Genomic DNA, 11,268 nt, shown 5'->3' on the forward strand with positions numbered 1-11,268 from the left:
GAGCCCAGTATGTCCAAACACTAGACCATGAAGGGCCATGAGAGCGGAATGGTCTGAAGCCCCTGCGCTGGCTGATGGATCTACTTGGCATGGAACTGACAAGCCTCATAGGATCAGACCAGCTCAATGGCATAGTGAAGCGCTGTAGGCCAGTAAAATCCACTGTGGAATACCTTGCCCATGAGAGTGCATGACGAGGAGTGATGCTCGTAGCCTGCCCCGTGGATGTCGGTCAACAGCTCGCGTCCTTGATCCTCTGAAATGCATCGCAGTGAGACGTCATTGGGGCACCTGCGGTATAGCTTGCTGTCCCTTAGGCAGTAAGTGGTGGCCTGCCGAGCCACGCGCTTCGCCGCCTCGTCCTTTTTCGTCAAAGGGCCATGGAGTAGGTAGACCTTGAGCTCCTCGACTAGGCTGCCCACCTAGGGCTCCGATACTAGTAGTAGGCGAGCTCCAGAGGTCGGGCCATAGGCCGGGGCGCCCGTGGGTGGCGCAGGTCATAGCTCCTCCAGGAGCAGCATTGTGCCAACGGTCGGGGGCACAACTGATGGCTTAAAAAGCTTTTCTTGGAAGACAATCGGGCTTTGAGGCTCGCCGCGGGATGCTTGCCTGGCGACGTCGTTCGCTTCTTTGTTCGCGCCGCGTGGGATGTGCTGCAATTCCAAGATGAGGAAATGCTTTTCGATTTTAAGTACCTCCTCAAGATACGCCACCATGTGCCCGTCCTTTGGCTTCTACTCCTTGTTGGAGAAGTTGACGAGGAGCTAGGAATCGCCCTTGATGGTGAGGCGCTTGACCCCCAAAGTAGCAACGCCTTTGAGGCCAGTGATCAAGCCCTCGTACTCCACAATGTTGTGGAGACCTTCCCGCCATGCTGGAAGCAAAACTGGACGACATAGTAGAGCTTGCCTTTGGCCGGGGAGACGAGCATGACCCTGGCCCTCGTGCCCTGCCTGGAGAAGGCTCCATCGAAGTGCATGATCCAACCGGTGGGCGCCTCGTCTCCGGGAAAGAGGGACTGGTCCTCGCATGGCTCCCCGTTGTGGGTACCTATCCACTCTGTCAGATTTCGGGTTCCGGCAGACCCTTGAGGTTCGAACACTGGGGTGCGCGCGGAGATTTAACCCTCTACCGGCTTGCTCCTCGCCGAATTGCTAGGATCTAAACTACCAAACAGAACAACACATGAGACACAAGATTTATACTGGTTCAGGCCACCATTGTGGTCTAATACCCTACTCCAGTGTGTGGTGTGGTGGATTGCCTCTTGGGCTGATGATGAACAATACAAGGAAGAACAACCTCGCAAGGGTCTGTTCTTGGCTGGTGCTACTTGGTTCTTGCTCTTGGATTCTTGATCAGGTCTAGCCCTCTCTACCCCGGGGGTGGCTTGTCCTATTTATAGGCAAAGGCCCTGGGCCTCTTCCCAAATATTGAGCGGGAAGGGCGCCAACAATTGGCCATTTTGAAGGGGAACATCCGGTACAGTTATCCTGACTAAAGTTGGTCCTCGCCTGTCAAAGGCTCTGGTGGTGACGCCTGCTTGGGCTCCACCATGACTTCTTCCCTGCCGTTGGGCTGGTCTTGGTCTTGTTGCATCGAAATGGATGCCTTTGCTTGATGCTCTCTCCTGTGCTTGCCCCCTTTGCACCAAAGAGGAAAGGAGGACACTGCGCGGGCTGGCGCCCGACTGGCGCCCTTGGTCGTCATGGCTTGCGTCATGGGCACCTTGCGAGGTACCCCGCCTTGAACTCTCCGCCTCCTCGTGAGCCATCCTGACGAGGCCGTGCCTGAGGAAGCTCCTTGTCGTCCGCCCCGCGAGGCTTGGCCCCTCGCGAGGGTCTTGAGCCTGTGTTGATGAAGATGGGCTGTGCTGGGCCTCCTTTGTGCCACGCTGCAGGCCGCAGGCAGGCAAGTCTGGGGACCCCCGTTCCCAGAACGCCGACAGTAGCCCCCGGGCCCACGGCACGCCCGGACTTGGCCGAGCAGAGAGGCGAAAGGGCAAGTGCGAAGCGTCGCGGGCCCTAACAGCCTGCGGCCTTGGGCGCCGCGTGGCGGTTGATTGGACATGGGCGCCTCCACTTCCCCATGACGCCTTGGTAACCGCACAGATTCGACAAGTCCCTGCATGCAAAGCGGGTCATGATTACCTGCGATCGTGGAGGTCGACGGTTGGCCTTCGCCGGCTATAAGTACGGAACGGCGCGCGCCCTTCCAGTCTACTCCCTCTGCTTCTCCTCCTTCTTGGGCCTTGCTCCGTCTTGCTGCAATGGCTCCGATCCGCCGGTTCTCCGCGGAAGAGAAGGGAAAAGCTCCCCAAGAGGATCCTGACCCGCTTCCCCCGAAGAAACGGCTTGCTCTCTGGCAGCGGGGCGAGGGTGCTCGCCTAGAAGCGTTTAGACCCTGGTGCGAGCGGCCACCACCAGGGTTCCCGCTTGCCTTGTACGCGCATATTGGTGACTCTGAAGGAGCCTACGTCGAACGCCACGGGCGGCGCCGCGGTCGGTGTCGGCGGGTCACGAAGGTGTGCGTCTTCCCCCCCTGGAGTCCACGCCGAGGGCTCCTGCCGAGAGTTCGTGCTTCGCGCCGCCACGCCTCCTAAGTCTTGGATTCGTCTCCCTCCTTCGCGCCGCCACTTCCTACGCTTCAGCAGGCGGCAAGGGTAATCATCGCCCAGGGCCTCCCTCCTCTTCCGGAGGGCCTCAAAGTCCACTCGGAAGCGACCCAAGACTTGAGTGCAGGGGTCAGCCTACGGCGAAGAGGGAGCACCAAGGCGACCCGCCTCGGGGGTGTCCGCCTGATGCGCGCCGTCGGTTGCCTCACCAAGAAGAGCAGCTGGGGCCACGGGGGCCTCGGCCGCAGGCACTGCGGGCGGCCGCTCGCCACCTTCAGCTACGATAGCACGGGTCTCAGGGGCCGCTCCCTCATGAGCGCCGCCCAGTACTGCCGCCTCGGCGAGGGCACCCTCGGCCTCCCGAGGCTCATGCCTTCCTGCTCCGCCACTTGAGGAAGAGTCGCCTAGGCCGGGTGCGAGGGCGACCACCACCACTGAGTTCTCGCGAGGCCCTTGGAGGCCAGCAGGGCGTGGCCCCCATTCGTCGAAAATAGGCATCTGGCCCACGAAGTCACCTCCATTCGAGCAGAGGTACAACAAGGCCCCCCCTTGCCGAATGCCGCCGGGGGAGGGATCCCCAGTCAAGACCAAGAGCACCTTACACAGCGCTTCAGGCATCAGGTCCTCTTCCTGGAGCCGCATACGATCCCCACGACCGCTAAAGGCCCACATTCGATGAGAATGGCATTGGATAGGGGCGACGCGGCGTAGCAGGAACTCCTTCACCACCTTGGGCGCTGTCACGCTGAGCTCCTTCAAGAACTCGAAGCGACGCCAGACGAAGGCGAGCCGGGGGCTCATGAGCGTCTCCTGGCCCCAGCCAGAGTTGGGGATAGCAGGCGAAGATGGCTCCGTTAGCAGGGGGCTGGGCACCCCTACGTCCACATACAGCCACCGCTCGCGAAACCCAGGCGCGGGCGGAGGAAGACTGAAGTCAATCCCAGAAGCCACTGTCTCAGGCGCAGCGACGAAGCTCATGCACCCTGAACATTGGGTGGGATCAGCAAGGCGCAGAGAGAAGAAGTGGCGCAGCAAGGCAACCGAAGGAATGATGCCCATCATTGCCTCACAAACGAAAGCGAAAACCGCGAGAAGGGTGATGGATTCAGGACCCAGATGCATCATATGGATCTGATAATGGGAAAGCACGGCATTGAAGAAATCAGAAAAGGGGGGAACCAGTCACTCCCACAGGGCGTCGGCGAAGTACCGGACCTCGGTGGGAATCCTGTCAACGGAAAAGCGAGACGCGGGCCAGGCCGTCATCCTCCCGCACTCGTTGAAGATGGTGGCCAGGACTGAGCTGACCTTGCCCAGGCCTTCTTGACTGATTATGACCTGCCGATCGACGGCGGGGACCGCCGTTGATGACGAGCGAGGCGGCGGCACGGGCTTCTTCCCTTTTCCCTTCCTCGGCGGAGCCATGACGGCAGAAAGGGAAGTGGGGAGGTTCGAGATTGGATTGGATGCGGAAGCTGGAGTTCGAGAGGAGAAAGGACAGGGAGCGTTCGAGCAGCAGAAAGGGGAGCGGCTGTGTGCGGCAGCGAGTCCGCCTAGCAAGGCATAAAATAACGAAGCGTGGGGGAACAGTGCCGCCCACATCCAATCAACTGCCACGCGGCGCCCAAGGCTGCAGGCTGTTAGGGCCCGCGACGCTTCGCACTTGCCCTTTTGCCTCTCTGCTCGGCCAAGTCCGGGCGCGCCGTGGGCCCGGGGGCTACTGTCGGCGTTCTGGGAATAGGGGTCCCCAGACTTGCCTGCCTGCGGCCTGCGGCGTGGCTCAAAGGAGGCCCAGCACAGCCCATCTTCATCAACACAAGCTCAAGACCCTCACGAGGGGCCAAGCCTCGTGGGGCGGACGACAAGGAGCTTCCTCAGGCACGGCCTCGTCAGGCTGGCTCGCGAGGAGGCGGAGAGTTCAAGGCGGGGTACATCGCTAGGTGCCCATGACGCATGCCATGACGACTAAGGGTGCTAGTCGGGCGCCAGCCCGCGCAGTGTCCTCCTTTCCTCTTTGGTGCAAAGGGAGCAAGCACAGGAGAGAGCATCAAGCAAAGGCATCCATTTCGGTGCAACAAGACCAAGACCAGCCCAACGGTAGGGAAGAAGTCATGGTGGAGCCCAAGCAGGCGTCACCACCAGAGCCTTTGACAGGCGAGGACCAACTTTAGTCAGGATAAGTGTACCGGAAGTTCCCCTTTAAAAGGGCCAATTGTTGGCACCCTTCCCGCTCAATATTTGGGAAGAGGCCCAGGGCCTTTGCCTATAAATAGGACAAGCCACCCCCGGGGTAGAGAGAGCTAGACCTGATCGAGAATCCAAGAGCCAGAACCAAGTAGCACCAGCCAAGAACAGACCCTCGCGAGGCTGTTCTTCCTTGTATTGTTCATCATCAGCCCAAGAGGCAATCCACCACACCACACACTGGAGTAGGGTATTACACCACAATGGTGGCCTGAACCAGTATAAATCTTGTGTCTCTTGTGTTGTTCTGTTTGGTAGTTTAGATCCTAGCGATTCGGCGAGGAGCAAGCCGGTAGAGGGTTAAATCTCTGCACGCAACCCAGTGTTTGAACCTTAAGGATCTATCGGAACCCGAAATCCGACATTTGGCGCTCCAGGTAGGGGTATGCCAGGTCGCTGGTATGCCAGGTCGCGATGCCGTGGTCAAGGCCAGGAGGTGAGCGGCCCGAGGGCCGGTAGGAGCCCTGAGTCGCGATGCTCAGGCGCCCCCCCTTTAACGTGCCAGCGATTTGCATGGACGAGAGCGAAGAAAGCACCATGAGGGCCCCGCCTGGCGATGCTCCTTGGAGGGACCCTGCAGGTTCATCACAAAAGGAACGAGAGTTCGTCGCGGCAATCGACAGTTAGCCGTTAGTTGCTGTGGAGGGGCACAAAAGGCTTGTCGAGGCATAATGGGACACCCGTGAGCTAGCGCGGGACTCATGGGGCCCAACCCCAGGGCGGGTTGCGCCCGGCACTGGGCCTCGTCTTGGAGCGTGTTCCTGCAAATTTGGCCAGATGGGGGTGCTCTACGTCTTCGGGTCCTGGCTCTCGAGCTGGTCTCAGCCGTCGCTGGCATGCCAGGTCGCGATGCCATGGACAAGACCAGAGGGTGAGGGCCGGAGAGCCGGTCGGAGCCCTGAGTCGCGATGCTCAGGCACCCCCCCCCTTTAACGCGCAAGCTGGGTTAGATGTCGAAACTCTATGTCCTCGGGTCCCGGCTCTCGAGCTGGTCTCAGCCGTCGCTGGCATGCCAGGTCGCGATGCCATGGACAAGACCAGAGGGTGAGGGCCGGAGAGCCGGTATGAGCTCTGAGTCGCGATGCTCAGGCACCCCCCCTTTAACGCCCAAGATTCCAACACCCAGGAGGAAAAGGCACCAAATAACAAGCATGATGGGTCGAAAGCATAGCCCTAAGGAAAACGCAAGAAGGGTACACGCCGCTGGGTCAGGCCCGAGCGACTTGGGGATAATGCAGCCCGAGGGGCGCCCCCAATAAGGTAAGCCAAGAACATGAAATAAAAGGGATACACGCCGCAGGGACGGACCCACGCGGCCTGGGAATAATGCGGCCCTGAGAGCGCTCCCAGCCGGAAATGAAACTTGAAAGATGTCACCTGATGGTGTTGGGGACGAAGGGGTGTTGGTGTACTAGACTCGGCGGGCTGCGGGAGCCGATCCTCACGAGCCCCCAGGCCCAGGGGCCTCAGGAGGCTCCGGAGGCACTGGCGGCTCCTCGCGGGCCATCTCCATCTCCACCAGGGCTGCGGAACGCCTGACTTCTTGAGCCTCCAGGATGGCCCTCATGAGGCGCTGGTGCGCAGCAGCCGCGTTCGGCAAGCCGTAAGGCATGCACACATAGCTGTGGGGCGGACCCTCGCAGCGTCCCACTTGCGAGGGCCAGAGGCGCTCCTGAGACGCGGCTCGGTTGAGCCCGGGTATGTCGATGCAGACGCGCAGCCCACCATCCTCGCCTGGATGGGGGGCCACAGCGGGTAGGCGGCGGCCGCCTCTCATGACCCTTGACTCCTGTAGCTCCTGAATGGCCTTGCTAACGAACTCCTGAGGGTTTGGCCCTCCTTGCCTTGCTTCTTGAGGGAAACGTGCTTTAAAACACGCCTCCACGTAGTGCCCAAGCGCCTCCCTCATGACCTTGGTGAGGTCGGCGGCCCTCCAGGGGAGAGCCCCCGAGCCCTGCCTGAGGAGGGCACCAGGCGCGCTTCCCTATGCGATGGAAGGAGGTTCCCCTCGAGCAGACGCGGGCCCTGAGGGACCTGCCTCTTGAGGGGCCGGGCTGGACGATGTCTTCTTCTTCTTGGGGGCGGCCTTGGGAGGCCTCCTGCCTCCGCGGTCTGGGTCTTCCAGTGATGCAGCCTGAAAGGCTCGCTCCATGGAGCACACTGCGTCTCTCTCTTCGCCGGTCACCGTGATGACCCCTCCACTTCCTGGCATCTTGAGGACGTTGTAGCCATGGTGGGTTATGGCCATGAACTTGGCCAGCGCCGGGTACCCGAGGATGGCGTTGTATGGCAGGCGAATGTGGGCGACGTCGAAGTCGATGAGCTCGGTGCGGTAGTTTTTGCGTGCCCCAAAAGTGACACGAAGGCGGACCTGCCCAATCGGGACCGTGGAGCTGTCGGTGACTCCGGAGAAGGGCTTGGTTGGCTGAAGCTGACTTTAGGGCACTTGAAGATTGTTGAATGTTTCCACGGACAGGACGTTGAGCCCTGCTCCGCCATCGATGAGGGTTCTGGTGACTAGCACGTTGCTGATGATTGGGGAACAAAGCATCGGGTGGACTCGGCCGTGGCCGCGCACTTGAGCTGATCCGCTGAGATGAACGTGATGGCGCATGCCGACCACCTGAGAGGGCGTGTGGCCTCGAGCTTGGGGAGGACCGCATTCACTTCGTGGGCGAACTGCTTGAAGATGCGTTGAGAGGCTGGGGCTTGAGCTCCGCCCAGGATGCAGGCGATCGCACGTGGTTCCTGGAAGCCCCCAGCCCCCTCGTCCTGATGACGGTCTTCATTTCTCCTTGGCTGCGGCGGCAGCGGAGGGAGGCCCGCGTTCCCTTGCGGGCAATCCTCGCGAGGCTGATCCCTCCAGCCTCCCTCGCGAGGCGGGTCCTGCCAGCGATCCTCGCGAGGTTGGTCGCGCCACCCTTGGCGTGGGCCGCGGTCTTCCCAACGTCCCGCGTTCCTTCCTCCTCCTCGGCCGTAGCCCCGGTCGCTGCGGTCGGGACGTCTGCCGACCCTTCCTTCACGCACGGCCCGGAGCTCTTGGCATTCATTGGTGTTGTGGGTGTGGAGGTCGTGGTGCACGCAGTACCGACTGCCCTTGGAGGATCCGGGCTGATCTCTGCCCCGCTTGGTGTCTGGCTCGGCCGCGAGTACGGCAGCCCCCTTGCGCTTCACGTCCTTGGCCTTGGGCTTCTTCTCTTCTGGGTCCGCGGCAGGCAGCTCGAGGAGGGAGAGGTGTCCCTCCTCAGCCCTGGCGCACTTGGTCGCCAAGTTTAACAGCTCCAAGGAGGTGCACAGGTCTTCATGCATCGCTAGCTCCTCCTTCATCTTGACGTCGTGCACACCATCGGAGAAGGCTGAGATGATGGCCTCCTCCGTCACCTTGGGGATCTTGAGGCGCACGTTGTTGAAGCGCTGGATGTACTTCTGCAGTGTTTCCCCTGGTTGCTGCTTTATATGGCGCATGTCGCTCATGGCGGGTGGCCGGTCGCGAGTACCCTGGAAGTTGGCGATGAAGCGGGTGCGCATTTTGTCCTAGGAGGAGATCGTGCTTGGGGCCAGATTTAGGAGCCAGGTGCGGGCTCCGTCCTTGAGCGCCATGGGAAACCAGTTGGCCATGACCTTCTCGTCCCTGTTGGCAGCCTTGATGTCCAACTCGTAGAGCTGGAGGAACTCTGCAGGGACAGCCGTGCCGTCGTAGCGAGGAGGCAGGTCTGGCTTGAACTTGCCGGGCCACGCGACGCTGCGTAGCTCGGAGGTGAAAGTGCAGCAGCCCGCTGTGGCCACAGGGGGCCTTGGGCAACGGAGAGCTTGGTCCTGCGGGTCCCCATGCGCCGCGGCTGGGGGCAGTGCAGGGTCTTGACGTGCTGGAGCAGGGAGCGCTCGGGCAGCTTCTCGAGGGCGAGGGACTTCTTGGCAGCTCTGCTCTTGCCGCGCTGGCGCCTGACGGAGCGGGTTCCGTCCAGGGGCCGCACGCCTTGGGGCCAGGGCGGCTTCTTGAGGAGGAGGCGGCTGAGGCACCCCAGGAGCTTCATTGCCCGTGCAGGGCGGGGCACGGTGCAGCAAGAAGGACGGCGCGGGGGAGCCCCCGGCGGCGCGGACGAGCTCGGCGACTCGGTCGAGCCACTCTTCGTAGACGTCGTCGATGGGGCGGTAGCGCAGGAGCTCGTTTGCCGCGATGAGCGTGGCCCGGGCCTCCATGGCCGCGCGGGGCGCGCGTGACGAAGAACCAGCGGGGGTGAGAGAGGGTGTGGCGGTGCGGCCGTCCCGCCTCATGGATGGATGCTGGGATGATGCTTGTTGTTCGTTCCCCGCCGGGCCGGTGGCGGCGTTGACGGCAGGTGACGGGGAACGACGTGGGCGCCCGCCAACGGGAGCCGTCTGGGCGACATGGGAAGCGAGGGCGGCTCGGGCCTGGCGCGAGCCCGACGAGCGTCAGACATGGATGAGTCGGTCGGAGAAGAACGAGACGACGGAGGCAAATTCCGGTGCACCCCTACCTGGCGCGCCAAATGGCAGATTTCGGGTTCCGGCAGACCCTTGAGGTTCGAACACTAGGGTGCGCGCGGAGATTTAACCCTCTACCGGCTTGCTCCTCGCCGAATCGCTAGGATCTAAACTACCAAACAGAACAACACAAGGGACACAAGATTTATACTGATTCATGCCACCATTGTGGTGTAATACCCTACTCTAGTGTGTGGTGTGGTGGATTGCCTCTTAGGCTGATGATGAACAATACAAGGAAGAACAGCCTCACGAGGGTCTGTTCTTGGCTGGTGCTACTTGGTTCTGGCTCTTGGATTCTCGATCAGGTCTAGCCCTCTCTACCCTGGGGGTGGCTTATCCTATTTATAGGCAAAGGCCCTGGGCCTCTTCCCAAATATTGAGCGGGAAGGGCGCCAACAATTGCCATTTTCAAGGGGAACATCCGGTACACTTATCCTGACTAAAGTTGGTCCTCGCCTGTCAAAGGCTCTGGTGGTGACGCCTACTTGGGCTCCACCATGACTTCTTCCCTGCCGCTGGGCTGGTCTTGGTCTTGTTGCACCGAAATGGATGCCTTTGCTTGATGCTCTCTCCTGCGCTTGCCCCCTTTGCACCAAAGAGGAAAGGAGGACACTGCGCGGGCTGGCGCCCGACTGGCGCCCTTGGTCGTCATGGCTTGCGTCATGGGCATCTCGCGAGGTACCCCGCGTTGAACTCTCCGCCTCCTCGTGAGCCATCCTGACGAGGCCGTGCCTGAGGAAGCTCCTTGTCGTCCGCCCCGCGAGGCTTGGCCCCTCGCGAGGGTCTTGAGCCTGTGTTGATGAAGATGGGCTGTGCTGGGCCTCCTTCGAGCCACGCCGCAGGCCGCAGGCAGGCAAGTCTGGGGACCCCCGTTCCCAGAACGCCGACACACTCCACCACGAAGTCTGCAAGCGCCGCTCCCTTGATGACTCTGGTCTTGCAGAACTCCTACTGGATGGCTTGTAGCTCGATGTTCCACTCGGCAACTCGGCTGGCGACATTGGGGCTGCGCAACACCTTCTCCAGGGGGTATGCAGAGACAACCTTGATAGGGTGGCCCTGGAAGTAATGGTGCAGCTTCCTAGAAGCGACTAGGAGCACGAGGAGGAGCTTCTGCTGCATAGGGTACCAGGCGCACGCATCCCACATGATCATGCTGTCGAAGTACACAGGGTGCTCGATGAGGTGCGTGCTGTCATCGACGGCTTGCTTCTGGTGGGGCGCGAGGGGCCCCTGTGCCTCGCCATGTGAATAAGGTGCGGGGAGCCCGAGAGTGCCCTCCAATAGCACCGGGGTCCCGTGGGGCCCCATGGCCTCGTGGGAGCCATCAGGCCTCCCTTTGGCACTGACACGCTCCTCCCGGACCGCTACGAGTGCTGCTTGGCTGAGTGAAGAGTAGCCGCCAGGTAGAACACCAAGGGCTCGCGGAAGTAGGATGCTACCATGATGGGCGGGCTCGTCAGGTACGTCTTGAAGTTTTCAAAGGCTGCGTCTGCCTCCGAGGTCCATTCAAAGGAACCCTTCCTCTTCATCAGCTTGAAAACTGGTAGGGCACACTCACCAAGCTTGGAGATGAAGCGCCCCAGAGAGGTCATGCTTCCCGCCAACTTCTGCATCTCCTTAAGGGTCTGAGGGGGATGTATTCTTTCGATGGCCTTAATCTTCTCGCGGTTGGCCTCGATCCCTCGGTGGGAGACGAGAAGCCTAGCAGCTTGCTAGAGGGGACTCCTAAGACACACTTACCAGGATTAAGCCTCAAGCTCAGCCTGTGCAGGTTAGCAAATGTTTCCTCCAAGTCCTCGATCATTGTGCGGGCCTCACGCGACTTGACCATGACGCCATCGATGTAGGCCTCTGTGTTTCTCCCCAGTTGCGGCTCCAGCATGATGTGCATCAACTGC

The sequence above is a fragment of the Triticum aestivum genome, chromosome 6B (assembly GCF_018294505.1).
Source record: "Triticum aestivum cultivar Chinese Spring chromosome 6B, IWGSC CS RefSeq v2.1, whole genome shotgun sequence".
NCBI lineage: Eukaryota > Viridiplantae > Streptophyta > Magnoliopsida > Poales > Poaceae > Triticum > Triticum aestivum.